The following is a 13,460-nucleotide window of genomic DNA, read 5'->3' on the forward strand; positions in this document are numbered from 1 at the left end:
CTCTTCCAGTAGTCAGGACTGACAATATGCAGCAGCAGACAAAAGACCTGAGGTTAAATCCTCCCTTTGAAGTTTCTGAGCTATGTGACTCTGCACAAGTCACATCTTCTCTGAGCCTCAAGCTGCTCATCTGTGAAATGGGGGTGATAATATCACCTACCTCACAGAGTTGTAAGAACCAGATCAGATAATATCTTGGCAATCCTTAAACAGCTCTATGTGAACCATTACTGTCAAAAGTCTGTTGAAGTAAAAAGAAGCCCTTTGCTAGGAATTCAGGACTCCTGGATTCTAGCCAGTCCTAGCACTACCAAAAACTTACCATATGACCTCAGACAAATCACTTCCTCTGTCTGGGCCACAGTTTGCTCCCTTGCAAAATGCGGGAAATGAATTAGGATGGTCTCTGAGGATGTCCCTTCCTGCTCTGACATTGTGTTCTTATATCCCAAGGAGGCTTTCAGCTCTGACCTTCTGATTTTTGATCCATTAAAATCAGCAAAGGATCTTTGTCCTCCTCAAACTCTGACATCAGTGAGTTGTAGGGTCTCAACTGGACAAATTTACTCACCTTCTTAGCAACAGAAAATCTTGGGGGGATTGAAGAGGCTCAACCTACGGCCAGGGTCACGGCCTACGGAGTTAGCATTAGGATCCCTGAAGTTTAATCCTATTCTGAGAGTCTTCCATTTTGAACTCCCACCCCTGGATACATGAGTGGACCAGAGTTACCACAGAAATGCCCGACATTTCTCATCTGAATCCCCCAACCTCCCACAGCCTCCTCTATGTCTGAAGCACTGGGACGAATGCTAATAACATTCCCAGAAGGTTAAATTAGAACAGCGTGATTGTTGAGCAAAGGCAGAGAATGGATAAGCGTGCTGTGTCCAAAGACTAATTAGTGAACAGCGGAGTAATGGGAGCTTAAAGATGGGAGGGCCCTTAGAATACAGAAATGTCAGAGTGAAAAGGGCCCTTAGAACATGGAATGGCAAGGTTGGAAGGGCCCTTAGAACATGGGAGGCCCAGGCTGAAAGGACTCTTAGAGGGCATTTAGGCCAATCCCTTCATTTTACTGAAGCCAGAGAAGTGAACTGACTTGCTTTTGTCCGCATAAAATGATATCTGAAGATCTGGGAGCAGAATTGGTTGGAGATAAGGACTGGTGGAGAAGGGGAATTAAGATCAGAAGTAGAATAAGGCCACATAGGCCTTATTCAAGGTAGAGGCCCTTGAAGGCCACGCTGAGGATCAGTGGCTTGATCCTATCAGAAATGCACAGCCAATGTTCAATTCAATACAGTGGGAGAAGAAGTAGTAGGATGAGGTGCAATATCCTAAGGTACATCCATGCAGGGCTGATACTTACAGTGTCGAGGTAACTCTACCTCACAGTAATTTGGGATCAGGACCTGAGGATCAGGGAAATAACTGTCTCTGGATGTAAATGGAGAGAGGAACATATAATCTACTGGGGAAAATACTTATGGGTGAGGCAAACAGATGAAACTGAGTCAAATCTCCTTACAGTTCTATAGGGTAGGAAAGGTCAAAGTTCCTATGAGTTCAAGTACCATCTGTATTCAGATAATTCTAAAATCTACATATTCAACCCTAATGTGATTGGATTCCTAAATTCCTGGAATTCCTGAATATGAACTGCTTAACTCACCTTTGAAAGTCCTACCTTCCCACCTAGCTGGACAGGTAGCTATGCTCCAACCTTGATCCTCTAACTCTACCTCCCGTACATTTGCACAAGTCATGTTACTCTTCTTCACCCTTGAAGAAATCTTATCTTCCTTCAAGGCTCAACTCAATGTCACCGCCACAGTGGAACATCCCCTCTCTGTCCCCAGCTATTCATCTCTCCTCTTCTCTTCCCTTCTTTCTATCTTCCCCTCTCTCATCTCTCTCCTCCCTCCTTCCCTCTCTCTCTGTCTCTCCTCCCTCCCTCTTTCTCCTCCTCTCCCTCTCCCTCCCTCTCTCTCTCTCTCTCTCTCTGTCTCTCTCTCTCTCTCTCTCTCTCATATTATTCTTATTTATTTGCATGTAGTATCCTCTCCAATACAATGCAAACACCTTAGGGGTAGGCATTATCCCCAGTGACTGGTACAGTCTTGTATTTATTTGTTGCTTTATTCAGCTGTTGAACACAGATACATGGGTGTATGGCTCATACACCCATGGCAGAGAGGACAGAGTACTGGTTCTGAATTGACCTTCAATTCTGACAGTTAACTGTGTGACCTGGATAGCCACTAGGAAGTCAGGCTTCATAGGATCACATCAAAAATGAGAAAGAGCCCTCAAGATCACCCAGTTTCTCTCAATCACATCTAGTAAGGTTCAGTACTCATAGAAGCTCATAACTCCATTAAGCTCTGGAACCACTGTAAGCAGTAAAGGCAGAATATGAACCCAGAACCTGACTCCAAAAGTAGATATTTTGCCATTAGGCCACAGTGCCTCTCACCAACTTGTTTCCTCATCAGCAAAATGGGGATAATAACACTTATACAACCTACCTCTAAAGGTTATAGTGAGGATTTTATTAGCCATAATAGTTATAGAAAGGTGGGCCATAATTATAATAATAATTGTTATAATCTTTTAATTATGATTACAACCACACACTCACCCCTCCCTGGACCACAGAGGGCTTCTCCCCAGAGACCTGCCCTGTAAAGCATCCCAGCTCTCAGGGTAGAAATGGACAAGGAGGCCAGCAGAGTTCCTGACTCAGGCAGAAGTTCAGTTTCCAAAATAGGAAGCACATTTGGCCTTTTCCACATGAGCCATGGTCCACTATAACCAGCCAGTCCCAGTGAGAGGCACCAGGCAGAGCCGCAGACTGAGGAGCATGTCAACCAAGAAAAGCTCTTTGTGAGAACCCAGAGGTGTCAGGCAGCATGACCACAGTGGGATCTCTAATATAATAGCTGGGCCCTGTCACTCCCTCATTAAATATAATGTATGCTGTGTGGGTGGACAGGCAAGTATGTAGGATGAATTTTTCCTCACACCAGACCCTTCTAGGTCTTTCACAGTAGGGTAGTCCTTGTGAGGACTGTCACCCCTGGCTAGCCAAGGAAAACTTTATTCCACAAATCCCTGGGAGATATGCTATCCTAGGCTAGCCCCTTGGGAAGTCTGTTATATCAGAATAGCCCCCTCCTCAAGGTGGTGGGAGATGAACCCCACTAATGCCAGATTCATTCCTTCAAAGGGTGCTGCCCCCAAATCAATGGCTATCAGTTGAGCACAATCAGCTATAACTTAGATGGGTTCTTTAACACATTAGCTCAGGCTTCAGCTTGCCAAGGTATAGAATGAGGATAAATGAGTAAGGATCCACTCTGAAGGCAGCATCAGGCAGTGACATCCATTTCACACATTCCTTCAGCACACAGTCATCCCAAGCAGCTGGCCTCTATTCTATCTTCCACAGAGTCCACTCCACAAATAATAAAACTCTCTATCTCTATAATAACTTAAGATTTAGTCAGCTGACAAGCATTTGTTAAGCGTTCACAAATGTGCCAAGCACTTAGAGAGGGTTTTCATCAAACAACCTTGTGCAGATGGTACAAGCTTTATTATGCCCATTTTAGAGATAAGGAAACTGAGGCCCCAACAGATGCAGTTCAGTTAAGTGTTGGCACTGATATATAAACTCAGGTCTCCTGGCTCTAAATTCGGGGTACTTTCCACTACATTGCAAATAAAGTCAACAAATATTTTATAAACTGCCTATTACACACAAGCTCTACCTACTTATCTGTCTCATCTTAATTAACAAATCCTATTTGTATAGTGTTTTAAAATTTGCAAAGTATTTTGCATGGGTTATATCATCAATTATTTGCAAACCAATCTTACGCAGTCTATAGGCAGATATGTGGTTCAGTGGATAGAGCACTAGGCCTGGAGTCAGGAAGACCTGAGTTCAAATCCAGCTGCAAGAGGCTTACTAACTGTGATCCTGGGCAGGTCACTTAATCTCTGTTTGCCTCAATTTTCTCATCTGTCAAATGGTTACCTCTCAGATCATATTTGTTAAGTGCTTAGCACAGTGCTGGCACACAGTAGGTGCTTAATAAATGTTTATTCCATCTATTTCATTTGATCATCACACAAAACTTGTCAGGATTTGGTGCAATTGCTGTTCTTATTTTACAGATGAGAATGCAGAGGTTAAGCAACTTGCTTATAGTATCACAGTTAGAGTCAGAGGTAGGGGTGGGACTCTGTGTGCAGCCCAGTGTTCTACCCACTAAGACATACGTAGCAAGTCCTAAAGTCCAGTCGCCCTGATTCTAGTACAAGTCTGGGTACCTGCTTCATGGCTCGATTGCCACAGACCCAGGAGGGCCATGTATGTTCTGAAAACGTGTAAAAAATAACATGAACAGGACAGATAAGTCGGCTGCAGAAAGGAAAGAGGTCTACACAGCAGAAGATCTTAATATGTTTTCCTAGCCAAAAAGTAACAATTTTTGGACTCTCTGCTGCTTTTGAATTATCCAGGGTTTCCAACCAATCACACATACTGGAATGTGACTTACCTAGCTCCACTAGGTTTTTTTTTCTTTTTCTTTCTTCCTTCAGCAAAATGCCGATGTAATGTTCTCAGTTCACAAACCCCAACCAATCCAGGGGTCTAGGTCAGGTAGACCTTCTAAACCAGACCTTGGCCCCCTGCTCTCTGCTGCATCCCCATAACCATGGGTGTTCCAGGATGCTCCTCTCTCTCCCTCATCCCTACTCCTTGTGTCTCCTTTACTCCCCCTTTCCCATCTCAGAACTTGACTGGGGGACCCTGTTGCTCTCAGTCGGTTCTGCTGCTGCCTCGAAACCCAGGGTGGAGGAGGGGGAGATTCAGACATTCTAGCCAGAATTACACGACTAAGGAGCTGGAAGAGCCTTTTAAGACTTATTTTATAGATAGACGAAAACTAAGGCCAGATAGGTTAATGACCTGCCTAATGACAAGCAGTTAGGAAGGGGTAGAACCAGAATATGAATTCAGGGTTTCTGATTTTAGACCCCATTAATCATTCAACTGGTTCTCTATCTTGCTGATTGATTCCAGCTCCCCATTCCCATGCTCCCAAAAGGGAGGAGGGCCTACTGGGAACCTCTATCCCATGGACCAGCCCCCTCCCCACCCTTGGAACCCAGAAGGGGTCAGGTATTCCAGCATGGGATTTCACCATTCCCAGCTTACCCAATCCTGAGAATAAGGGACCAACAGTCATCGCCATCCCTCTGTAGCTCCCGAGGCCAGCTGTTGCTGGGAGCCTGTGGCCTGGGCTAGCCCTCCTCGACCCTGGCCAGCTTGCCTCTCCAGTCCTGAGCAGCACCCACCACGCTGGGGCACGCTTAGGGGCTGCTATTGCCTGAGGTGGTAAACAACTCCCATCCTCCCAGAAGCTTCCTGCAGGAAGCAGGAACCCGAGCAGGAACGGATCCCACGACTCTCCGGGGATATTCAATAGCCCGAGCAACATATTTCCGAGGCTATTTATAGAGCTGTACAGGCATCACGTGGCCAGGTCCAAGTCTTCCCCATTAGGATGGGGTGGCTCGGACAGGCTTGTTTTGAAAGCAGGAGACTGCGAAGGCCCCGCTGATAAACACCGGGCCCCTCGCTGCTCACCCACACCTGTTTTCTATATTTAGAGGCAGGCATCTGCAAGCAGGCTTGCTGGGAGGAAAAAACAGAGCAAGGGAGCTCTGGAGGCCAAAGCAGGCAGGAGAGGGGGCAGGCAGCAGTAAATTAAGGCACCCCCCCAACCTCCCCACCCCTGATACCCCTTCCTAGTCCATGGCAACAAACTCCAGACATTGCCCACAGAGGAAGGGCAACAGGGTTATGGGAGCAGGACAGCAAATGACTGGGAGCTGAGCTGTAAAAGGAGCAGGTAGGAGTCCACAAACCTTGGGGGCTGTCCTGGGACCTCTGGCATGGCTGAGCAAGTGAGATAGCTGGATTCCAGTCAAGGCTATGCCACAGATCGCTGTGTGAGCTGAGGCAAATCATTGCCCATCTCTGAGATAGCCTGTTTCCTTCTCTGGGAAAGGAAAGAGCTGGGCTAGACCTTCTCAAAGCTCTCTTTGAGCTCCACAAGACTAGAATTCTACTCAATTTGCTTCCCCAGACACCATGTGAGGTTCTTGTGAGGACAGAGAGAAAAGAAAGGGAAAAAAAACCCTACGCCACCTGACTCTCAACATGCTGAGCCATGATGCTTCTCTTGAGGTCAGGGGCTGTCAACTTTCTTTCTGTCATGGAAGGAATGAAAAAACATGTATTAAGTACTGACTGTGTTCCAGGCACTGCACCAAATGCTTTCTCATATGATCCTCATAATAACGCTGACAGGTAGGTACTATTACCATCCCCATTTTACAGGTAAGGAAACTGAGGCAGGCAGAGTTGAAGTGACTTGCCCAGGGTCACATGACTAGTAAGCATCTGAGCCCATATTTGAATTCAGATTTTCTGACTCCAGGCCCAGTGCTCAAGTCACTCAAGTCCCCTAGCTGCAGTCGATAAACATTTATAATGCACCTACTATGTGCCAGACATCATGCTAGAGTGGTAGTTGTTTCTCAAAGGGGGCCACAGCATCAGGAAGAAGAGGTCATGACTTGCAAGTGAATTGGGTTTAAGTAAGGATGGGCTGTGCAAAGTCACTGGCCTCACTCTCTTCTCTATCTGGGTCCAGTGGAAGGTATATATCAGGACAAGTGGAGATGGCCAGAGATGCAGTGGGAGGCCTTGACCTTTTTAAGCTAAGGTCTTTCCTAGGTCTCTGTTTATCTGAAGCAACACCCATCCGATGATTAAAGCAGGTAAAAAATGAGGCAAAGAATGGCCTCTTGTACCAAATAAACAAAAAAAATTCAATCCGGGAGGTAAAGACACTCAAGGTTTCTGGCCAAAACAGAAACAACTGCTATTTACACTCACTCTAAATCATCAGAATCCAAGCAATGACCAAGTGAGGCTTAGGCTGGGACCTATTGTTGGTCAATCAATGAAAAGTCAAAGTGATTTGGGTTTAAGGCATGGTCCATCAGAAAGAAATCTAGCCCATAAACCCCAAGAAATCGTGAGAAGTTTCAACAATCAAAATTAATATTCCTTTGGGCATAGTACCTGCAAGTAAGAGTATGATTCCCTATGTGGACAGAGTGAGAGGCAGGAAGAAGTGGAGGAAGAAGGAGAGGAGAGAGAAGAGAGAAAAGAAAAAGGAGAAGAGGGAGACAAAAAGAGAGAAGAAGGAAGGAAGGAAGGAAGGAAGGAAGGAAGGAAGGAAGGAAGGAAGGAAGGAAGGAAGGAAGGAAGGAAGAGAGGGAGGGAGAGAGGGAGGGAAGAGCTGTGTTGTCCAACTAGAACTGGCCAGTTGAGTCCCCAACTATACTACCCACAGGATGCTGTTTGTCCTTCATTCTGGAAAAGGACCTCATGATATCAGGAAGGATGTCGTAACTTGCAAGACAATTGAATTTAAGTGAGGCAGAGTTGTGCAAACTCACCAGCCTCACTTTCTCCTCCAGAACCACCTGGGTCCAGTGGCAAGACACAGATCAGGACAACTGGAGATGGTGCCCATGTTAGGGCTGGGGATACAAAGAAAGGTAAAAGACAGTCCCTGCCCTCAAGGAGCTTACACCCTGTGACATCTATGGATCCTTTCTTGGAATCATGTTGGTTTAGCTTTTTTTTCCCTTAAAAATGGGTTAGAGATTAGTAATTATTCCAAGTTGGTGGATTCTCCCCACCCCAAAATCTATCCACAAACCCCAAGACCCTACCATTAAGAACCCCTGCTATAGATAATCAATGAGGGGCTCAAGCAGCAAATCTGAGTTGATTACTAGATCCCTTTCTCTCTCTGGGTCTCAGTTTCTTCACCTGTGACATGAACAAGATCATACTTGTGCACTATCAACATTGAAAGGTAGTCAGGAGAACAACCCTTTGTAAACTTTAATCTGCCCCCAAAGCTTGCATCATGATGGCATTAACAGGTAAAGTACGCTGAAAACATTTACCGTGCTAAGTGTCAGCTGTCATTCTCATTACTGTTTTCATATTTACTTAGTCTCTTTCTAGGCATTAAGGCAGGGAGGGGGAGAGAAAGAGTCCAAGGCTATCAACAACACAACTGAGAACCAAGAGAAAGATTTTATAAAGCCACTAACAAGCCAATAACATTCTCTTAATCCTCATAACAACCCTGAGAGGTGGGTGCTATTGTTATCCCCATTTCAGTGATGAGGAAACTGAGGTAAGTGGTCTGCCCAGGGTCACACACACAGCCATTGTCTGAGTGAGGTGTGATTCAAGCCTCTTCCTACTCCGACACTCTACCACTCTCTCACTCCCCCTTGGCCCTGTCTCCCTCACAGTCTACTGACATTTACTGCAAATGAATCTGGTTAACTGGCTTCCAAGCCCACAAGAGATGAGAAGGCAAGAGAAAACAACCCTGGCAGCCGGTGAAGGCTGCAGTATTTTTACAGCATGTTGTAAAAAATCTCAGTGAAATGATAAAGCTTTCATAACTTCAAAAGTATAAGGGCTGCAAAATTACAAAAAAAATATTTGAAAGGGTAACTATTTCCATTTTAAAATATTAATATGATTCTTATTAAAATCCAACAGAACCACAATCATGTCCTATACATCTCTCTAGTCACTTTCCAAACTTTGTAAAAACTTTCCCTGGCTACTACTCAGTGACTGAAATGATTTGGAATCATAGCCTTAAGATTTTTCAAACTTCGACATTTTGATACATATGATAGTTCTGACTTGACCCCATAAAAAACCATCTAATGGAGACAGATCAGATGACTGAGCTGGCCAAGGAAGAAGACCTCTCCCACCAAGTCGCTGGTCTGCCACAAACGCAATGCACAATGACAGGGTGCCTCATTCTGTTAAAGTTAAAATGTTAAATTCATTATGCAAAAGTCACAAAGTGAAACTAGTGTAAAAAACGTAAATAATCACACTTTCAGGAAATGATGTTTTGGGTTCAATTTGTAGCATTTACACTTCTGAATTTATGAAAGTTTAAAATTACACTTCAAAATTTTTAAAAGGGTTTTCACACATTCTTTCATTTGAGCCTCATAACACCCCCTCCCCCAGTAAGATAGGTACTATCATTCCCATTTTACAAAGGAGGAAACTGAGGCTCAGAGATGTTAAGTCATTAGTCAGGGTCAGACAGCTAGTAAGTGTCCCGTATTAGAATTCAGGTCTCTTCTGACTCCAAGGCCAGCCTACCTAGAGGTGGCAAGTCTAGGAAGTTGTTGAAGCCCAGGAATGAGGGACTACGCATTTAGAGAGTCAAGCCAAGAGCAAGTGTTAACCATAACCAAACCCAGATTATGGTACAGACCAGTTGGTTTAGTACACTTACAGAATCTTCAACTCAGATTCAAGGATGATGCAAGTGAAAATAGCAGGTATTTTCATTTCCATATCTCTTTCAGGTTTAATAAAGTATTTGGCCCACAACCACCCTGTGAGGTAGGTAGTACTATTAAGATCTCCATTTTAGAGATGACAAAACTGAGGTTCAGAAAATATTAAATTTATTCCCCCAAGGTCTCACAACTAATAAAGCAGTAGGGCTAATGCTCAAAATCATGGGTGTGAAAATTAAAAGGATTCACCCAACCAGTGAAATACACCCTCAATAACATGACTGAGAGATATTTCAATGGGCGTACCCCACCCTCACCTCTACCAGGCCAGAGGGGAAAGGTCACTGGACCCAACATAAGCAACAAGAGTAGGATGAGAATTCAGATCTCTTGCAGGGTAGCACAGGAACACAACCAGAAAACCATCCTCAAGGAACCTCACACCTTACCCAACCCAGAGTCAAGGGCACCAACCTCCCTCCCTCAAAGACCTTCTGGAATCAAAACAGTTGCATCAACCAGCTTGGGAGCCTGGAGCCCTGATGCCCAGTCCTAGTTCTGTCTAGAATTTCAATGGATGTGAAATAAGTAGAGTAAGATGTGAAATGTACATTAAGGTATACATATCACATTCCAAGCAACCACCTTATAACATAGGCAGCCCAAAAATTATCCCTATTTTACAAATGAATGAATTCAAATGGGAGCACAGGTGGAAGGTCTTGCTTATGGTCAAATTCAGTTTAACCATTCAATATGTATTTACCAAGCACATACTATGTGCTACTTACTAGGCTAAGCATTGGGATACAAAGATAAAATGTTTTATGTTCTACTGGGGGATGAAGAGCGGTGAGCACAGCATATAAAGAGCTAAGTTAGTACCATACAAGTAACACAAGTAGAGCTGGAAAGAAAGAAAGAAAGATAGGGATACCAATATTCAAAGGTTAAAGAAAGAATGTGTTCAAGGTAATGGGGACAGTGTCCAAAGGCCTTCTACAAGAAGGTAGAATGTTGCATTCAATGAATACCAGGTAGGCAAGCATGGCTAGAACAGAGATGATTGATTATGGCCATTTATGTAGCACTTTAAAAGTTTTATGTACTATGTCCTTGGATGGTCACAGCAACCCTTGGAAGTAAGTGCTATTATTGCCATTTTACAGATGAGGAAACTGAAGCAGAGAAAGGTTAAATAACTGGTTCAGGGTCACATAGGTAGGGAGTATCCGAGGAAGGACAAATCCAAGTCCACCTCTCTAGCCACTGGGATACTTTCCATGTGGAGGGTATGTTCTACTACAGGCACACTAGTACATTGTAAAGCAATGTAAAATAAATCTATAAGCTGTGAAGGGCTTTAATTGCCAACCTGAAGAGTTTCTATTTTATGTGGAGGCAATTAGGAATCCCTGGAGTTTGAGAAGGGGAGTTACTTGATCAAAACTGTGCTTCAGGAAAGATTATTTTGGCAGTCACATGGAGAATTGATTAGAGAAGGAAGAGACTAGAAGCAGGGAGACTAAATATGCTAGTATTTCAATGGTCCAGATGAGAGTAGTTGATCTGAAATAAGGTGATGGCTATGACAGTGAAAGAGGAACTAGGCAGCATAGGATAGAGTGCTAAGCCTGGAGTCACGTAGACTCTTCTTCCTGAGTTCAAATCCAGCCTCAGACACTTACTAGCTCTATGACCCTGGGAAAGTCACTTAACTTTACCAGTTTCCTCATCTATAAAATGAGCTGGAGAAGAAAATGGCAAACCACTCCAGTATCTTTGCCAAGAATACCCCAAATGGGGTCGCAAAGAGTAACACATGACAGAAATGATTTAACAACAAAAAAATGTCTCCCTGTAACTTCCCCAGATTGCACCCACAGAAGTAGACCTTCTGAGGCCACACAAAATAAGTGTACTCTCTCTTCCATATGAAAGCCCTTCAGACACTCACAGGGAGCTATCATGTTCCCTCCTGTGCCTTTTTTTCTTCTCTAGGTTAAATATTCCTGGTCCCATGACCTGGATCCCAGTTTGTGGTCCTGGGAACTACAAATCTTTACCAAAGACTTCTTTAGCTCCACTCATCTGGGAGGGACTTCCCTATTGACACTGATAATGATGTTCCTTAATACTGAATTCAGGTACAAGTCCTGTTCCTATCCTTAATCTGATTCATAAAAATCACCTTTATTTACAGTTCTACAAACTCACATGCTCTTATCGTTGTTCAATTGTTTCAGTCATGTCTGGCTCTTTGTGACCCCATTGGGGGTTTTCTTGGCAAAGACACTGGAATGGTTTGCCATTTCCTTCTCCAGCTCATTTTGCAGATGAGGAAACTGAGGCAAACAGGGTTAAGAGACTTGCCCAGGGTAATACAACTAAGAAGTATCTGAGGCCAAGTTTGAACTGAGGAAGATGAGTCATCCTGACTCCAGGTCCTGTATTTTGCCCACTGCACCACCTAGCTCTGTGTATGTATGTGTACAGATACAAATACAGACAGATAGATAGATAGAGACGTGGATATGGATATGGACATGGACACGGACAGGGACAAGGACAGTTGACACAGACATGGACATGGATACAGACATGGACATGGATATAAAATCCCAGTTTCTATAGCACTTCAAAGCTTACAAAGCACTTTTCCTCAGAACTCTCTCTGGTCAGAGAAGTAGAAAGATAAGCAGGGGCAACCTGGAGCCTACTAGAACCAGTCCATGAATGTTTTGTTGATCATCTAGTCTTAAGAAAGTGACACAGATGAAAACTGAAAGCATCTCTTCCACGTTTCCTTCCCACAGCCAGTTGTTAAACACTTCCCAACAACTACTGACAGATTACTGGGAGGGGCCTGACACTTAGTGAGGGAGAGAGACTTGCCTCCATTCCCTCTGCCAATGAACAACTAACAGAACCAGAAGCTGAATCCCAGGCTTTCTAACACCAAACCTAGCACGATTTCCTCGCTGCGCTGTGCTCTCCTGCTTCCCAAGTTGTCTCTTGCTGACTTGAAGTCAGCAGATCTAGGTTCTAATCTTTGCTCTTCCAGTTCTCCAAGAAAAGTACTGTGAACATCACTTTCCTTCTCCGGATCTTAGTCTCTTCCTCTCTAAAACAGAAGCCTGCAGCTGCACCTGTCCATTTTCCTTGGGAGAGACAGGGGTCTTTGGGTGCGGAATGTCATATATACCCTGCAATGTGGTCACTGGACCAGCCTGTTGTACTTAATCTTTTCTCTCCATGACAAAGCGGAGCTCCATAATTTTTTTAAAGTTGTACTGTATCTGAAAATGACTGATGTAAAAACTTTTAAAAAAAATAAAAAGTTGAACTTAATTATCTTTAAGATCCCCTTCTAGCTCTGACCTTCCGTGACCTAAGTTCAAAATCTAACTCTCTTGCTTACTATTTGTGGGATCATATTGATCAATCAATCCTAAGCAACCAATCAATCAAACTCTCTAGGCAACCAGTGAGTAAGAAGGGAGTCTAGGAGATCTGAGTACAAATTTGGCTTCAGGCACTTATTAGTTGTATAACCTTGGGCCAGTCACTCAACTTCTATCTCTGTTTCCTCACATGGAAATTGAGGACAATAGCAGCCCACATCCCCCTATGTATCCAACAGGATATCATGTATAGCTTTGTTATTAAACCTTTACAATGTGCCTTAAGCAAATCACAGTTTCTGTGGGCCTCAGTTTCCTCAATTGTAAAGTTAGGAGCCTAAACAAGATCATCAACGTGAACACATCTGCCATTATCATCATCTAAAGTCCTTTCCAGTTCTGACCTTCTGCCTTATAAGGAAGGCCTCTTTTCCAGCCCTGACATTCTACATTCTATCATCCCTTCAGGCTTTACGTCCTAAGAGTCTTCTGATCTCAGCCCCCTGCCCAACCCTTCTCCCCATGTCACCCAAGTCCTCAGCAGAGCTGGGAACAGGGCTTAGGAGTCTCAGCTCCCAGACAACTAGGCCCCCCTCTCAT

General features: G+C 44.1%; 1 protein-coding gene across 8 annotated transcripts in view; it reads right to left on the bottom strand.

The window, feature by feature from the left end:
* Positions 1–13,460, bottom strand: part of PTP4A3 (protein tyrosine phosphatase 4A3) — a 208,310-nt gene that overhangs the window by 41,718 nt on the left and 153,132 nt on the right. For 3 of the 8 annotated variants that reach the window (XM_072602929.1, XM_072602932.1, XM_072602925.1), the window contains exon 1: positions 5,234–6,213. The exons of the other annotated variants lie outside the window; for them this stretch is intronic. The gene's annotated coding sequence lies outside the window, so the exon portion shown is untranslated. Of the gene's footprint in view, positions 1–5,233; positions 6,214–13,460 lie in introns of those variants that run through there. 8 annotated transcript variants of the gene reach the window in all.

Source organism: Notamacropus eugenii, chromosome 4, assembly GCF_028372415.1.
Source record: "Notamacropus eugenii isolate mMacEug1 chromosome 4, mMacEug1.pri_v2, whole genome shotgun sequence".
Taxonomy (NCBI): Eukaryota; Metazoa; Chordata; class Mammalia; order Diprotodontia; family Macropodidae; genus Notamacropus; species Notamacropus eugenii.